Source organism: Nuphar pumila, chromosome 1 (assembly GCF_984573655.1).
Source record: "Nuphar pumila chromosome 1, dmNupPumi1.hap1.1, whole genome shotgun sequence".
Taxonomy (NCBI): Eukaryota; Viridiplantae; Streptophyta; class Magnoliopsida; order Nymphaeales; family Nymphaeaceae; genus Nuphar; species Nuphar pumila.
The window spans coordinates 143668582-143682819 of record NC_143249.1 but is presented as its reverse complement, the minus strand read 5'-3'; positions in this window follow the sequence as shown (position 1 = coordinate 143682819).

Here is a 14238-nt window from a genome sequence, read left to right as displayed (position 1 = left end):
AACACAAATCTACAAAACTATGAAGAAACAATAAAGAAGAAGCAAATCGTATGATCCACTTGTGATAAAAGGGTTGAGAGGAAGAAGGTGGTCTCTTCTGCTGCAATCGAACAAACTTCGCTCTCTCTCTAATAGAGGGGATGGGAACTGATGATGACGAGGTTTAGAAGGAGCGAAAAGCATAAGAAACAAGAAGAAGGGGGTAGGCAACCAGTCGATCGAATAAGGGGGAGAAAGGAAGAAGGGGAGGCAGAGAGGAGAGAGAGAAAGGAGCACATGCTACAATGGGAAAAACATTTTCTCTTTCTCTAAAAATTCCTTTTTATACTAGTTTAATTAGGTTTTTAGATTGTTTTTCAAAAAAGTCCAATAAATTTTTAATAATTAAAAATAGGCCTCTCTTTTAAAAAGTAATTTCTAAAAACTTAATTATTCTCCTCAATTTACTCCAAAAGGCTTAGTTTACCCAAATTACATTTTTGATAAAAACCATAAAATCCTTCGTAAACAAGTATTTTTAAGCAATTAATATACATAATCATACATGAAAATATATGAAATTATGCATGATCAAATTCTCACATGCTTATTGTTTGCTAGTCCTCGAGCAAACTGGCCTAACAAAAACAAAAACAAACTAAAAAAATAAAAAACCTAACTCACTTTCGTAGGAATCACAATTGCATTTAGTGTATGCAACAAGCCCTTTAAACCCTTGGGTTACCCTAGTGGACGAGTAAGGTCTTGTGAGAGTTTGCAATGATGCTACCAACAAACATCTCTATTATGTATGCATAAAGATTTCAATTCAAGAGGCATTAGGCTACTAATTAAGAATTTGTTTTCACGAATATTTCATGCTATTACACTTTCAAAACATAATTAAAGTCTTTTGCATGCCACAACAGAGTAAAACTTTTCTTTTACTTTTCCAAATATCATAATTATTTATACTTTATTCTCAGAAAATCAAATATATACATGTCATTATTTACTTATCCTCACTCATATGTTTTCTGCACAGGTTTTCTCAATATTTATTTCTAAGCAGTGAACTTTTTCTTTTATGCTCTTTTTTTTTTTAGATTTTCAAATTTTCCATAATTTTTCTTTCTTTTTGTTGAACACTATATCAATTTTTTAGTTTTTATGACTCATGTAACGAGCTTTGGGTCAGTGACTCCCAAGCTAGACGACCTTAAGGTATCAAATACAAAGTATCCCTCAAACTTAATTGCTCGAGTCACTGGTCCTTCTATTTTCATAGTTTATGTATAGGATACTTCTTGTCATGTGCAATGTCAACATCTATTAGGCTCTCTATAAAGTCCATGTAACAGGCTTTTGGGCTGGTGGCTCCCAAACCAGATGATTTTAGGGTACCAGGTGTAAACACCTCTCACGCTCTACTTGCTCGAACAAAATAGGCCATAGATATTAACGTAGACAAAGAAGTGACTTTCTTTGTTATCTTTTTCGGCATGAAAATCAAACACTTCAACTTGTGTCTGAGCACAGCTATTAGGGAATACAAAGAGATCAAACAACTAAACATATGCCCTTTTTTCACTTTTGAGCTCTTATTTTCAATATTGTTCATTTGCTTAGTTTTTCAAAAATAAATTATGCATATTCATACTTATAATTCAAAATAAACTCTAACATGCATCTATCACCATTTCTTTAAAATCCATATAAATAACCATATTTTTTTATATCAGTGTCACATTTTTTTTGTGGGGCTTAAAAATTCTCTAAAAACATTAGATTATGTAAATCATTCATATAAGGTCAAACTCATTTCTTAAAAGCCTATTTTTTATGAGTTTTGATCAATGTGCAAGTACCTAGACAAAAAAAAAATGGTTGTGCAAACTACACCCTTTCCCATGCTTGAATGACACTGTCCTCAGTGGCACTCCCCCATGCTTGCATGAAACTAAGTGAATGCATATGAGAAACAAAATAATTGAGAGCAAAGTAGTAGAAGTCACTTGATCTATACTAGGAATCTTACCTGATGTTGCCCTATACTGGCTCTGCAGAGATTCCACCTGTCTCAATGCTTATAACTCATAAAAATATACACAATGCAATGCATATAGAATCTGACACTCATGCTCAAGAATAAGGAAATAAACAAATACATCCTAAGAAAACTATGAAAGAAGAAAAAAAATCTAATCCTAAAAATACAACATACAAACATTGTGTATAGCCTCATTCATCAACGAGGTCAATGACCTCGATGTCCTGACTAACCACAACATCCAAAATATAGGGCTTCAACCGTTGCCCATTGACCTTGAGCGTGTCACCCATTTGAGGGTCCAAAATCTCAATAGCATCATGCAGAAAAACTCTTTGCACTATGAACGGGCCATCCCACCTAGACTTTAGCTTCCCTGAAAAAAGATGGAGTCACGAATTAGTGTTCTCTTTAGCAATGCATTTTTAAAGAATGTTTTTATGAAAAGTGTTTATGAAAGTTGGTCACCAAATTTAAAAATTCAACTCTCACAAGTAGTGAGAACTGGGATCAAACACTAGGAACGACTTGATACAACTTCTTATTCCACAAATACTAATTATTTATTACCTTAAAAAGAAAAATTAAACTAATTAAGAGTACTTATAAATGAGAATTAAAAGATTATTCAAAACCCCAAATGATGCTGAAATTAAAATTAATTACAAAATTCAAATGTGGTAAAAAAGGCCTTAATTAACTAGGAATTGAAAATGCTAAAAAAATAAAAAATGGAGCTTCTTCACTTCAACTTCAAATGCACTTTATTTCAATCATGTGGAATCAGCAAATGATGCCACCTCTTGCAAAAATAATACAAAAATATACGAAATGCAAAATATACACTAATTTGAACTTCTACTTGAAATTATAATTCTACCACTAGCTATTACAGAAATTCCTTTCAGAATAAGTTTCTGTAACTCAATAGAATAAGATAGCAATTGGATTCCAATCCTTCTTAAAATTTTCAGATGTATTTTTAAAATATTAATGAAGAAAATTCAATTTACAGAATTGAAAAATTCAAAGTAGAACTTTATTTATTAACAGATGAACAACAACTTCAAAATTATGGAAGTTGCTGTCAAAACTTCTGACAAATTGCAGAATTTAATAGATTTAGTATAACAAAATAGATTAAAAATGAATAAAAATTTTACACCAGAAATTAAATTCATTCATAAATCCAATCTATTTTACGGATTCAGATTTGAATTCCGAAAACTTTAGATATAACAAAAACAAAAACTAGAAAATATGAAAGAAATAAAAGTTGCAGAAAATAGAGATGCCAAAATATATGGTCAGAAAAAGCTCAAAACGGCCCATAAATTGGACTCCAATCATGCTAAATTTTTGCAAAGAGAAACTTGACTTAAGCACAAATCAAACCCAATTTACGGATCGTAATTTTGGATTTCAAAATCTCTAGATAACCTAAAAACAAAAGGCTATAGAAAATCAAGAAAAACAAAATTCCAGAATTCCACACTTTGATCTATCTTTGATCTATTGCATTAGATCAAAGGATGAACACTTAGAAATTCATAAAAATGAGATCTAATCATTTAACTAATCTAATTATAAGCTAGAAACAAAAACACATAAATTGAAATGTAAGAATTAAGATCTAAAATACAATATGAGATGAATCTATCTAATACTTTAATTGAATTGAGATCAATTAAGCATAGAATCCCATCTTGTTTTTGGATTTTCTTAAAAGAAAAACAAAAATTACAACAAAAGAGAAATTATAGCAATTGGATTGTAATTCTAGAATGGAAAATGCAAACTTAACAAAGAATAAGAAAGAAAAAAAAGAAAAGGAATTACAAGAGATGAAAGAGAAGAAAGGGATTGGAAAACTCACCAAACTTATAGATTTAATGAGTTTGAGTGATCTTTCACCATGTAGATATGCAACTCCCATCTAGAATGAACTCCAGTCCTCCTCCATTGCTTGATGAGAAGAAAAGTAGAAGCAAAAGAAGAAGAAGAAGAAGAAGAAGAAGAGGAAGGAGAGAGAAATGAGAGAAAAGGGGAAAAGCAAAGGAGAAGAACTTGGAACAAAAGAAGGGAAAAAGGGAGAATGGGGGTGGCATCCATTTGGGCTAAAGATACCCTTTTCAATCCCCTAAAAGTACTATATATAGTAACATTTAGGTTAAAAATTATTTACTAACTTACTCCTTAAAGTTTTACTTATTTATAAATTAGTGCCTAACTATTTGGATTTTTCAAAAAAGGGGTTTGGCACAAATTCAAGAGGAGTTTCTGAAAACAATAAAATGGGTTTGGCTTTAAGTGGTTGCTAAACACATTAGCATTGGATATAAGATCCAATTGATGTGTTTTGGACTGGATCAGGGTCCAAATTGCCTTGAGATTCTGTCCAGAGCTGTAAAATGACCATAATTTTCTCATTTTAACTTCGAATTCTGCAAGATTTGAACTGTGACTTCTTTAACCTTGAAACATCATAAGCATGATATATAAATCAATAAAATATACTTAAATGCATGATTTATGTAATAAAATAAATACATATTCATGCATTATCAAATTCCCCCATGTTTATTGTTTACTAGTCCTCAAGCAAAACACTAATCCTAAACTAAAGTGAAAGTTGAAAACTCCATTCTAAAGAATGCAAAAACCAAAGTAAAATTTTCTAACTCACTTTTGTAGAAATCACGGTTGCATTTAGCATATACAACAAGCTCTTTAAACCCCTGGGTTACCCTAGTGGACGAGTAAGGTCTCGCGAGGGTTTCCAGTGATGATACCCACAAACATCTCTGTCATGCATATTTTTTAACACTTTTTTCAAATATCAGATAAGTAAAAAGCTCCTTTTAACACATACATTTCAGATATTCACATTCTTTTTCATTTATTGAATCATCGATACCTCTACAGTAGAAAAATTCCTTTTTATCTCTTTAGATTTCTGGATTAGCTATGTTTTATTTTTAGAAAAACTTGCTTACTCTTGTCATCATCTATTTATCCTTACATAAACACTTTTGCACTGTTTTGTAAAAATTTTCAAACAATGTTTTCCTTTTTCCTTAAGCTCTTTTTATTTTAATTTTCTTTCATTGAGCACTATGTCAATTTTCAGATTTCATGACCCATGTAATGAGCTTTAGGCCAGTGACTCCCAGGTTAGACAACCTTAGGGCACTAGACACAGAGAGTCCCTCAAACTTAGCTACTCGAGTCATTACATCTTTGATTTTCATAGTTACATATAGTTTTTCCTCTCTACTTAATCAACGTCTCTACTAACCAGACTTTCTAATGGATCCGTGTAGCGAGCTTTGAGTAGATGGCTCCCAAACCAGATGGCTTTAGGGCACCAGGTGTAGAACACCCCTCAGGCTTAATTACTCAAATCCAAAAGGCTTCATATGATAATTGTACAGAGAGTTTTGATATTCTAGCTGCCCTATTCACTTGAGCACAAACACTTTAACTCGTGTCTGTTTCCAATGATTAAGAATTCAATCACATTAGTGCAAGTACTTCAACTTGTGCTTGAACCATGCTTTTATATCCACTATAGCTAGAAGTGTCAAAATACTATTTATATGCTCTTTTTTCTTTCTTTGCTAACATGTGCTTGTTTTCAAAAAATTTAAAGCATTTATATTCATGTAAATTATAATAGATTTTCACAGTTAAAAACAAATATTTTCTTTAAATGCCACATAGGTAACCTTTTCATCTAAATTGATTTTAGAAAAAATTCTTCATAGGGCTTCAAATTTATCTCAAAATGTCAAAGATATGCAAAAACCATCATATATTGTTAAAATTTCGCTTTAACAATGCCCAATTTTATGAGTTTTTCAATTTTTTTATTCATGGACAGAATTTTTTTAGGTATATCTGTAAACACCCCAAATTTTTCAGGTCCATTGCAGACTTCTTCTTTCGCAGATGTCAAACCCCTGCAGAGCAATGTCGAGTTTTACCCTTAGGTCTACTCCAGTCTAGAGGTCAGTCTACCTCATTCGGCCAATAAAATTATCATTTTACCCCTTTGTCACCCTTAGACTTTTCGTTAGTTAGGCCTAGCCAAGCTCAATTTTTAGTTTAGAATAGTTAGAATGTCTATCATTTCTAGCTCTCCTAAGCTCACGATGAGCGAATCCTGACCATTTCAGCTAAAATTAGTTCATTTCTCGCAAAATAAGCTTATTTTAGATTGAATTTTAGTCAAACTGTCCCTGAGTTAGCCAAATCCAGTAGATCCTATCCCTAGGAGTCTAACATGAGTGCATCAAGAGTTTGAATGATCCAGTTCTAATTGAATGTCACTTTTTACACGCTCAGACCTTTGTTTTAGCTCATTTCAGCTCCCCTGAGCTCAATTCAGTCCAAGTTGAGATAACCTCAACTGGTTGAGCTAGTTTTCTGGATCTAGATTTAGTTCACTTAAGTATATCTGGCTTCAGATTTAGTTCATTCTAGCCCAGTCCAGTTCAAATTAGTTCAAACCAGTTCTGTACCATGTTTCTACCCCTGCAGGGCGAAAACAAAAAAATATAAATTTCTTCAGAACACTATTTTTGACATTTTTCTAAACTGGAACAAGTCTCAATTCAGACTCGGATCAATTCCTTTATTTGATATTTCATCAATATCCAAGATCCAATCTATTTCAATTCATATATTGGATCCAATGCTGGATCTGGTGTCTAATTACTCCCCGAACCAGGATCTTTCATCTAATTTATTCATAAATCCATATCTAGAGTCTAATTTATTCTTTGAAACCTGAAATATCTCATCAGATATCTAGAATCCAATTAAATCATTTTGGATCCATTTCAATCTGGATCCACCTTCTGATCCGTTCAGAAGTTTAATTAAATCAATTTCTGAACTCTGATTCGTCTGACATCTGTGATTTAGTATTCACTTCTTGGATTCTGATCTAGATACAAGATCCAATTCCATCCTCTGAGTTGGATCCAAGATCCAAAATAAAAAAATCCCAATCTTATTATGAATTTAGGGTTTTTCATTTTTTAAAATTCTTCAGAAATTCATATTTAAAATTCAATTTCCATTTTGAACCATTTTCCTTCAAATCGAGATCCAGATCCAATCTCTTTCAAAACTTCAAATCTAGAACCTTTTTAAAACTTAATTTTTATCCTAATTTCAAAATCAATCTTTGGTTTTCAAATAAAAATCTATCATTTTGAAAAAATTCTTTTGAAAATATCCCCCTTTTCCAAACTTCTCCTTTTTCCCATTTGAGAATTTTCAAAAAGACCTACATGGGCACCCACTTGCTAAAAGGGTGCCACATATGCAATTTTTTGCCAAAATCACTTTTTTGCCTATTTTCAAAAAAGGGAATACCCCACATGGGGTCAACACCAACTTTGGTAAAATATCTTCAATTTTGATGCCCAAAATGTCCCCATTTCAAGCTATAAATAGACTCCTTAGGGTGTCTCCTTTTATAAGTTAAAAATTTAAGAAATTGAGAGAATAAAAAAGAATTCTCTCTTTCTCTTCTCCTCTCCTCTTTCTCAAGTGCTCCTCCTCCTCTTTGGCTCTTCTCTTGGTGGCTGGAGTGAAGAAGAAGAAATTCCAAGGTAGTCCTGAAAGTGCAGTAGGATCGAGGCAACGAGCACTAGAGGGGGTGTGAATAGTGCTTTTAAAAATTGTCTTCGGAATTTTGACGGATTTTGCAATTCACAAAGCAATCACACAAAGAACACAATAATTTATTCTGGTTCGGTCTTTCCCGACCTACATCCAGTCCCTAAGCAAAACCAGCTTGAGATTTTCACTATCAACCTTGTATAACTACAAGATCATACTGACCAAATCCGGTCCCACTTTCAGTAACACACCTACTGAAAGCAAACAACTCCTTTAAACCAAGGAGTCCTTCCTTTTACAGAAAATAAGTAACAACTTACAATACAACCTATGAGCCCTTCTTTTGAATGCAAATGAGATGCAATTGGCTTTTGAGGTTGTTGAAATACTCTACTCATGAATTCACTATATCTCAAAGGAATTTGAGTGTAAAACTGAAGTGAAAAATATCACGTGAGTGAGAAACTGAATATGAGTGAAAAGCAAAGAGTAATTGATTCAAATTGATTGAATTAAAGTATTTTTGAGTGTAAAATACACTCATATTTATAGTTGAAAGTTTCCATATGTTGAGGGTATGAAAGGGTGTCAAAACAGTCCATTTTTAATGATCAAAATGTTTGAAAAATGAAAAGACACGCCTTTTTAAAGTTTCGAAAAAAATAACAAAATTAGTCGACTGAAACAATAGTTAGTCGACTAATAATTAGTTATTAGTAGACTGACAGTTATCGTCGATCGACTGATCTGTTTATCAAGCCGTTTGAAAATCTGAACTTTTGAAACTTAGTCGACTAGAGATAAAATTAGTCGACTGATAATATCATCAGTAGACTGAAAAACCATTCAGTCGACTGCTGCTAAAATCTTCTGAAAAACATACATTCTGTCCGGTCGACTAATAAAATCATTAGTCGACTGCTGCTAAATTTCCAGAAAACACATGTTCTGTCCAGTCGACTGATAAAGTCATTAGTCGACTGCTGCTAAATTTTCCAGAAAACAGACATTCTGTCCAATCGACTGATAAAACTTTTGGTCGACTAATTTGACAAAAATGACTTCTTAGAAAATATGGCGCGAAAGGATTAGTCAACTGGTGAGTCTATTGGTCGACTAATAAACACGAAAATTTAAGAAAAGAGTTTTCTAAAAAGATTTTCATGAGGGGTTCTTTTAGAAAAGTTTTTCTAAAGACTTTTTAGGTAAAATGCAACCTAAATATGCACTCTAAGTATGGATCTTACAAGAATCTAAGACTTTTAATGAATTTAACATTTGCACACTAGTCTTCAAAGATTCTTCATCGAACTCTTCAATGTTTGTCATCTTTCTTCATCGCCTTAGCTGAAATGCAGTTGATTTACTTGTTCATCATCAAAACCTTGTACTTGAAGTATCATGTACGACTTCATTGTCGTAACAATCTCTCCATTTTTTATGATGACAAACTTAATCAAAGATGAAGCATTTAGATGCATAAATGGAGATTTTACTCCCCCTATCAATATGTTGCAAAACATTAAAAGTTAGCACATTTAAAGCACATATATCACATATTGATTGGTTTGCATTTCCATTCATCATTACTTCATGCATTTAAAAACTTTTTCATAAATGCAATTTTCAATGCTTTCTTTTTCTCTTAATTTCGCATTTCTCACGCAAGATCTTCTGCAATTTCAATGCATGTATCTAATGCTTTTTGTATCTAATGCTATCTTTTTCTCCCCCTTTATCATAATAAAAAATAATAAGGGCAAAAATAGCATAAGCAAAATGTAAATACAAGTTTAAAAATATTACAACCAATAAAGTATGAAAGTTCAGTAAAGACAAAAAATAAAGATAAAAAAAGTGAGTTGAGCATGTCCTTGATTGCAGTAACATCTTTCTGAATCGAAGAAAGTTGTTGAGTCACATCTTCACGAAAAGTGCGTTGATGCAGCTCCAAAGCTTCCAGTCGCTGCAAAACTTCATCATTGTCTTGACTTGTAGCAAATTTCTTTCGTTTTGCTTGAGATGAAGGTGTCGCAGAAGATGGTGAGGGTTCAAAAATTGATAGTTCAGTAGGATCAGATGGTTCAGTTTGATCAACATTTAAAGGAGGCAGATATTTGATTTTCATTCGTTTAAAAATAGTTTGATCAAAGAACTCCTTTTACTCAATATATTTTTCATTAGTTAAGGGAACTTTGAAATGTCTGAAAATACGAGTTAGAAGACAACCATAAGGAAGAAATGGTTTTTGTTTCCACAAATTAGTAAAATACACGTTGGCCCAATTTACAGAAATATTTCCAAATAAGACATAAAGAGCTGTAGAAAGATCTGTGGAATAATAATTAAAAGAACCAGTTTTAGGTAGAACATTGTGGGCAAGGATTCGTCCAGCAATGCGTGCATGAGTTTGAAGATTAGTATTTTTGAAAGGAGGGCAATGAGGTGCACCAGGAAGAAGATATTGTTCAAAAATTCTTTCATCATTCAGTTCAACAGTATTGAAAAGAGTGTCTGAAGATGGAATTTCTAGGATTTCTCCAAGTAGTTTAGAATCAAACTCAATTTCAACATCACGAACAAGAGAGGAAAGAACTCCAATTTCATGATCAATTTATAAATTAGTGTAAAACAAGTGAATCATAAAAGGATAATGAAGGGTGTCTGCACATGCATCAAAAATATGTGAAATTCCTGGAAATAATTCTCTTATTTTGTAACGAAAAAACAGATGAAACAGTACATTTCGGCCTGGTAAAATAGGTAGTGCAGAAATCGATCCAAAAGTATCATATAAAAGAGGATTTCAGAGTAATCTGAGAGAAAATCCATGTCTTGAAGAAGGTGTAGGAGGAAGAGAACCTAAACCTTTTGCAGATGCAGTCTTCGAACGAGGCATGGTTAAAACAGATTCACCTAAAAAAAATTGATGTCGGCTTCCAAACGACGTCCAGCAAAAGGAAGATGTTGTCCAGCATTGTGAGGGAGAACCAATGCAACAGAAACAGTGAATAGACGAGGAGGAGTCCACGGTGGATGATGGCAGATGCGAGGAGGTTGCTACAAAGGGATTCCGGCGAGGACTGAAGATGCACCGTCACGGCAAGAGGATTTCGGCGAGATATGAAGATATGCCAGTTACTGCAAGAGGATTTCAGCGTCTCCCTGTCACGGCTAGAAAATCCTGGCGAGGATAGGTTCTAACGACACTCCGAGGGTTTTTTGGAAGAGATAGAAAAAAAATCCAAGGGTGAGAGAGATAGTGAGAGAGGATTTCATTTTAAGGGTTTCATTTTTTTTTAAATGAAAGGGTGCATAGAATAATGAAACGATGCCCCCAAAAAAAATGGGTGAAAAAAAAATCCAAGGGGTATCGGGTCCCTTCAGTTATAATTTAAAAAAATTTTTTAGTCGACTAAAATTTTATCGGTCGACTAATAATGTGCGACTCATTCTAAATTTGTTTTAAAGCATCAGTTGACTAGAAATTTATAGGTCGACTAATATAATACGACTCATTCTAATTTTTTTTTAAAGCACCAGTCGACTAAAATTTTATCGGTCGACTAATATGGTGCGATTTTGAGATTTTGTTCAAAAAATCAGTGTTTTATAAATCCAAAAATGAGCAAATGCCTAGTTCTCTCCTAATTCTCATAAAATCTTCATTTTTAAGTGGTTTAGTGAAGATATCAGCATGTTGTTCATTAGTGGAAATAAAATTTAACGAAATGCCTTCTTTTAACACATGATCTCTTAAGAAATGATGTCTAACTTCAATATGCTTAGTCCTTGAGTGCTGAATAGGATTTTTTGAAAGCTTTATAGCACTAGTGTTATCACAATAAATAGTTGTTGTGGAGTAATTCAAACCAAAAGCTTTTAAGGTCTGTTTCATCCATAGTACTTGTGAACACGCTAAACTAGCCGCTATATATTCTGCTTCAGTTGTTGAGAGTGACACTGAATTTTGCTTTTTACTAAACCAAGAAACTAAGGAATTTCCTAAGAAATGACAAGTTCCGCTAGTACTCTTGCGATCAGATTTACTTCCTGCAAAATCTGCATCACTATATGAAACTAAATCAAAGGAAGATGATTTTGGGTAAAACAAACCAAAATCTGAAGTATCTTTCAAATAATGAAGAATTTGTTTTACTGCAGTTAAATGATATTCCTTTGGATTAGCTTGAAATCTTGCACACATATAAACACTAAACATAATATCAGGTCGACTAGCAGTTAAGTATAATAGAGATCCGATCATACCTCTGTAGAGCTTAGTATCTACATTTTTACCATTTTCATCTTTATCAAGAGAAGTAGTTGTACTCATAGGATTTCTTCTTGATTTCGATGAGTCCATCCCAAATCTCTTGAGAAGTTCTTTTGTATACTTAGCCTGATTGATGAAGATTCCTTCTTCAGTTTGCTTTATCTGAAGTCCAAGGAAGTAGTTTAATTCGCCCATCAAGCTCATTTCAAACTCTTCCTGCATAGCTTTAGCAAATTCTTTACAAAGAGAATCATTAGTAGAACCAAATATTATGTCATCAACATAAATTTGCACAATAAGAATATCTGAATTAAGATTTTTAATAAATAAAGTGGAGTCTACCCGACCACTGGAAAAACCAGATTGTTCTAGAAAATTTCGTAGTCTTTCATACCACGCTCTTGGTGCTTGTTTAAGTCCATACAAAGCTCTTTTTAATTTGTAGACTTTTTCTTGATATTTCTCATTTTCAAAGCCTGGAGGTTGCTCTAATTAAACTTCTTCATTGATGTGTCCATTTAAGAATGCACTCTTAACATCAATTTGATATAACTTGAAGTTCATGTAACTAGCAAAAGCAAGCATCATTCGAATTGACTCCAATCGAGCCACTGATGCATAGGTTTCATCAAAATCTATGCCTTCTTCTTGATTATAGCCTTGTGCTACTAGCCTTTCTTTGTTACGAATGACTTTGCCATTTTCGTCCAGCTTATTTCGGAAGACCCATCTTGTTCCAATTACTGGATGATCCTTTGGTCTATCAACTAGATCCTAGACATCATTCCTAGTAAATTGGTTAAGTTCTTCAGACATGACCAAAAGCCAAAATTCATCATCACAAGCCTCATTGATATTCTTTGGTTCTATTTTAGATATGAAAGCAACATTTGCAATATATTTTTCTAATTGCCTTCTAGTTTGGACACCACTCTTTATTTCTCCAATAACTTGTTCATGTGGATGATTAGGAACTTCTTTGCAAACCGGTTTAAGAAGAACATTTTCTTGAGAAGTACTCTCTATCAAAGGTTCTTCTTGAAGTATTACTTCTTCTCCTTCGCTTAGAGGTATAACCTGCTCACAATTCTCATTAAATGCAACATGTAAAGATTCTTCAATGCAAGATGTTCTTTTATTAAAAACACGATAAGCTTTACTTCTAGAGGAATATCCAAGAAATATTGATTCATCTGATTTCGAATCAAACTTATCAAGATTATCTTTGGTATTTAACAAGAAACATTTACTACCAAAATTTTTGAAATATGAGATTTTTGGTATACGATCATAATACAATTCAAAACATGTTTTATGTAAGATTGGTCGAATAAGAACACGGTTTAAAACATAACATGTTGTATTTATTGCTTTACCCCAAAAGTATTTTGGTAAATTTTTATCTTGAAGCATGGTTCTAGCACATTTTTGCAAAGTTCTATTCTTTCTTTCAAGAACTCCATTTTGTGGAGCCGCTCTAGGAAAAGTAAAGTTGTGAGATATACTATGTAAATCACAATACTTTAGAAAAGATTCATTTTCAAATTCACCACTATGATCACTACGAATTTTAATAATAGATGTAGATTTTTCATTTGTAATTCTTCTACAAAGTTTGGAAAATTCAGAAAAAGCATCATTTTTGCTTTTTATAAAAATCACCTATGCAAATCGAGAATAGTCATCTACTATAATAAAAGCATACTTGCTACCATTCAAACTTTGAATTCTAGATGGTCCAAATAGATCTAGATGTAAAAGTTCAAGAGGACGTTTTGTTGAAACTATATCTTTTGCTTTAAAAGAACTCTTGATTTGTTTACCCCTTTGGCAAGCATCACATAAGTGATCTTTCTTATATGGTATTCTAGGTAGGCCTCTTACAAGATCATTCTTGGATAACTTGGAAATAATTTTAAAGTTAACATGTCCAAGTCTCTTGTGCCATAACCATTGAATTTCATTTGAAACAATAAGACATTTTTCATTAAAAGTGGGTAACTCATCTAGATATAGTTCATACACATTGTTCCTTCTTTTACCTTTAAAAATGATCTTTTTAGATTGAAAATCAGAAATTAAGCATAAATCATTTTCAAAAGAAACATGAAAACCTTTATCACATAATTGACTAATAGATAATAAATTATGCATTAAACCATCTGCTAAAAGAACATTTTCTATCAAGGAAAATTTTGGATTACCAATATTACCAATACCTATTACTTTTCCCTTGTTATTGTCACCAAAGGTGATGGTTCCTCCATTCTTATTTTGGAGGGTGGAAAATAACTCCGGC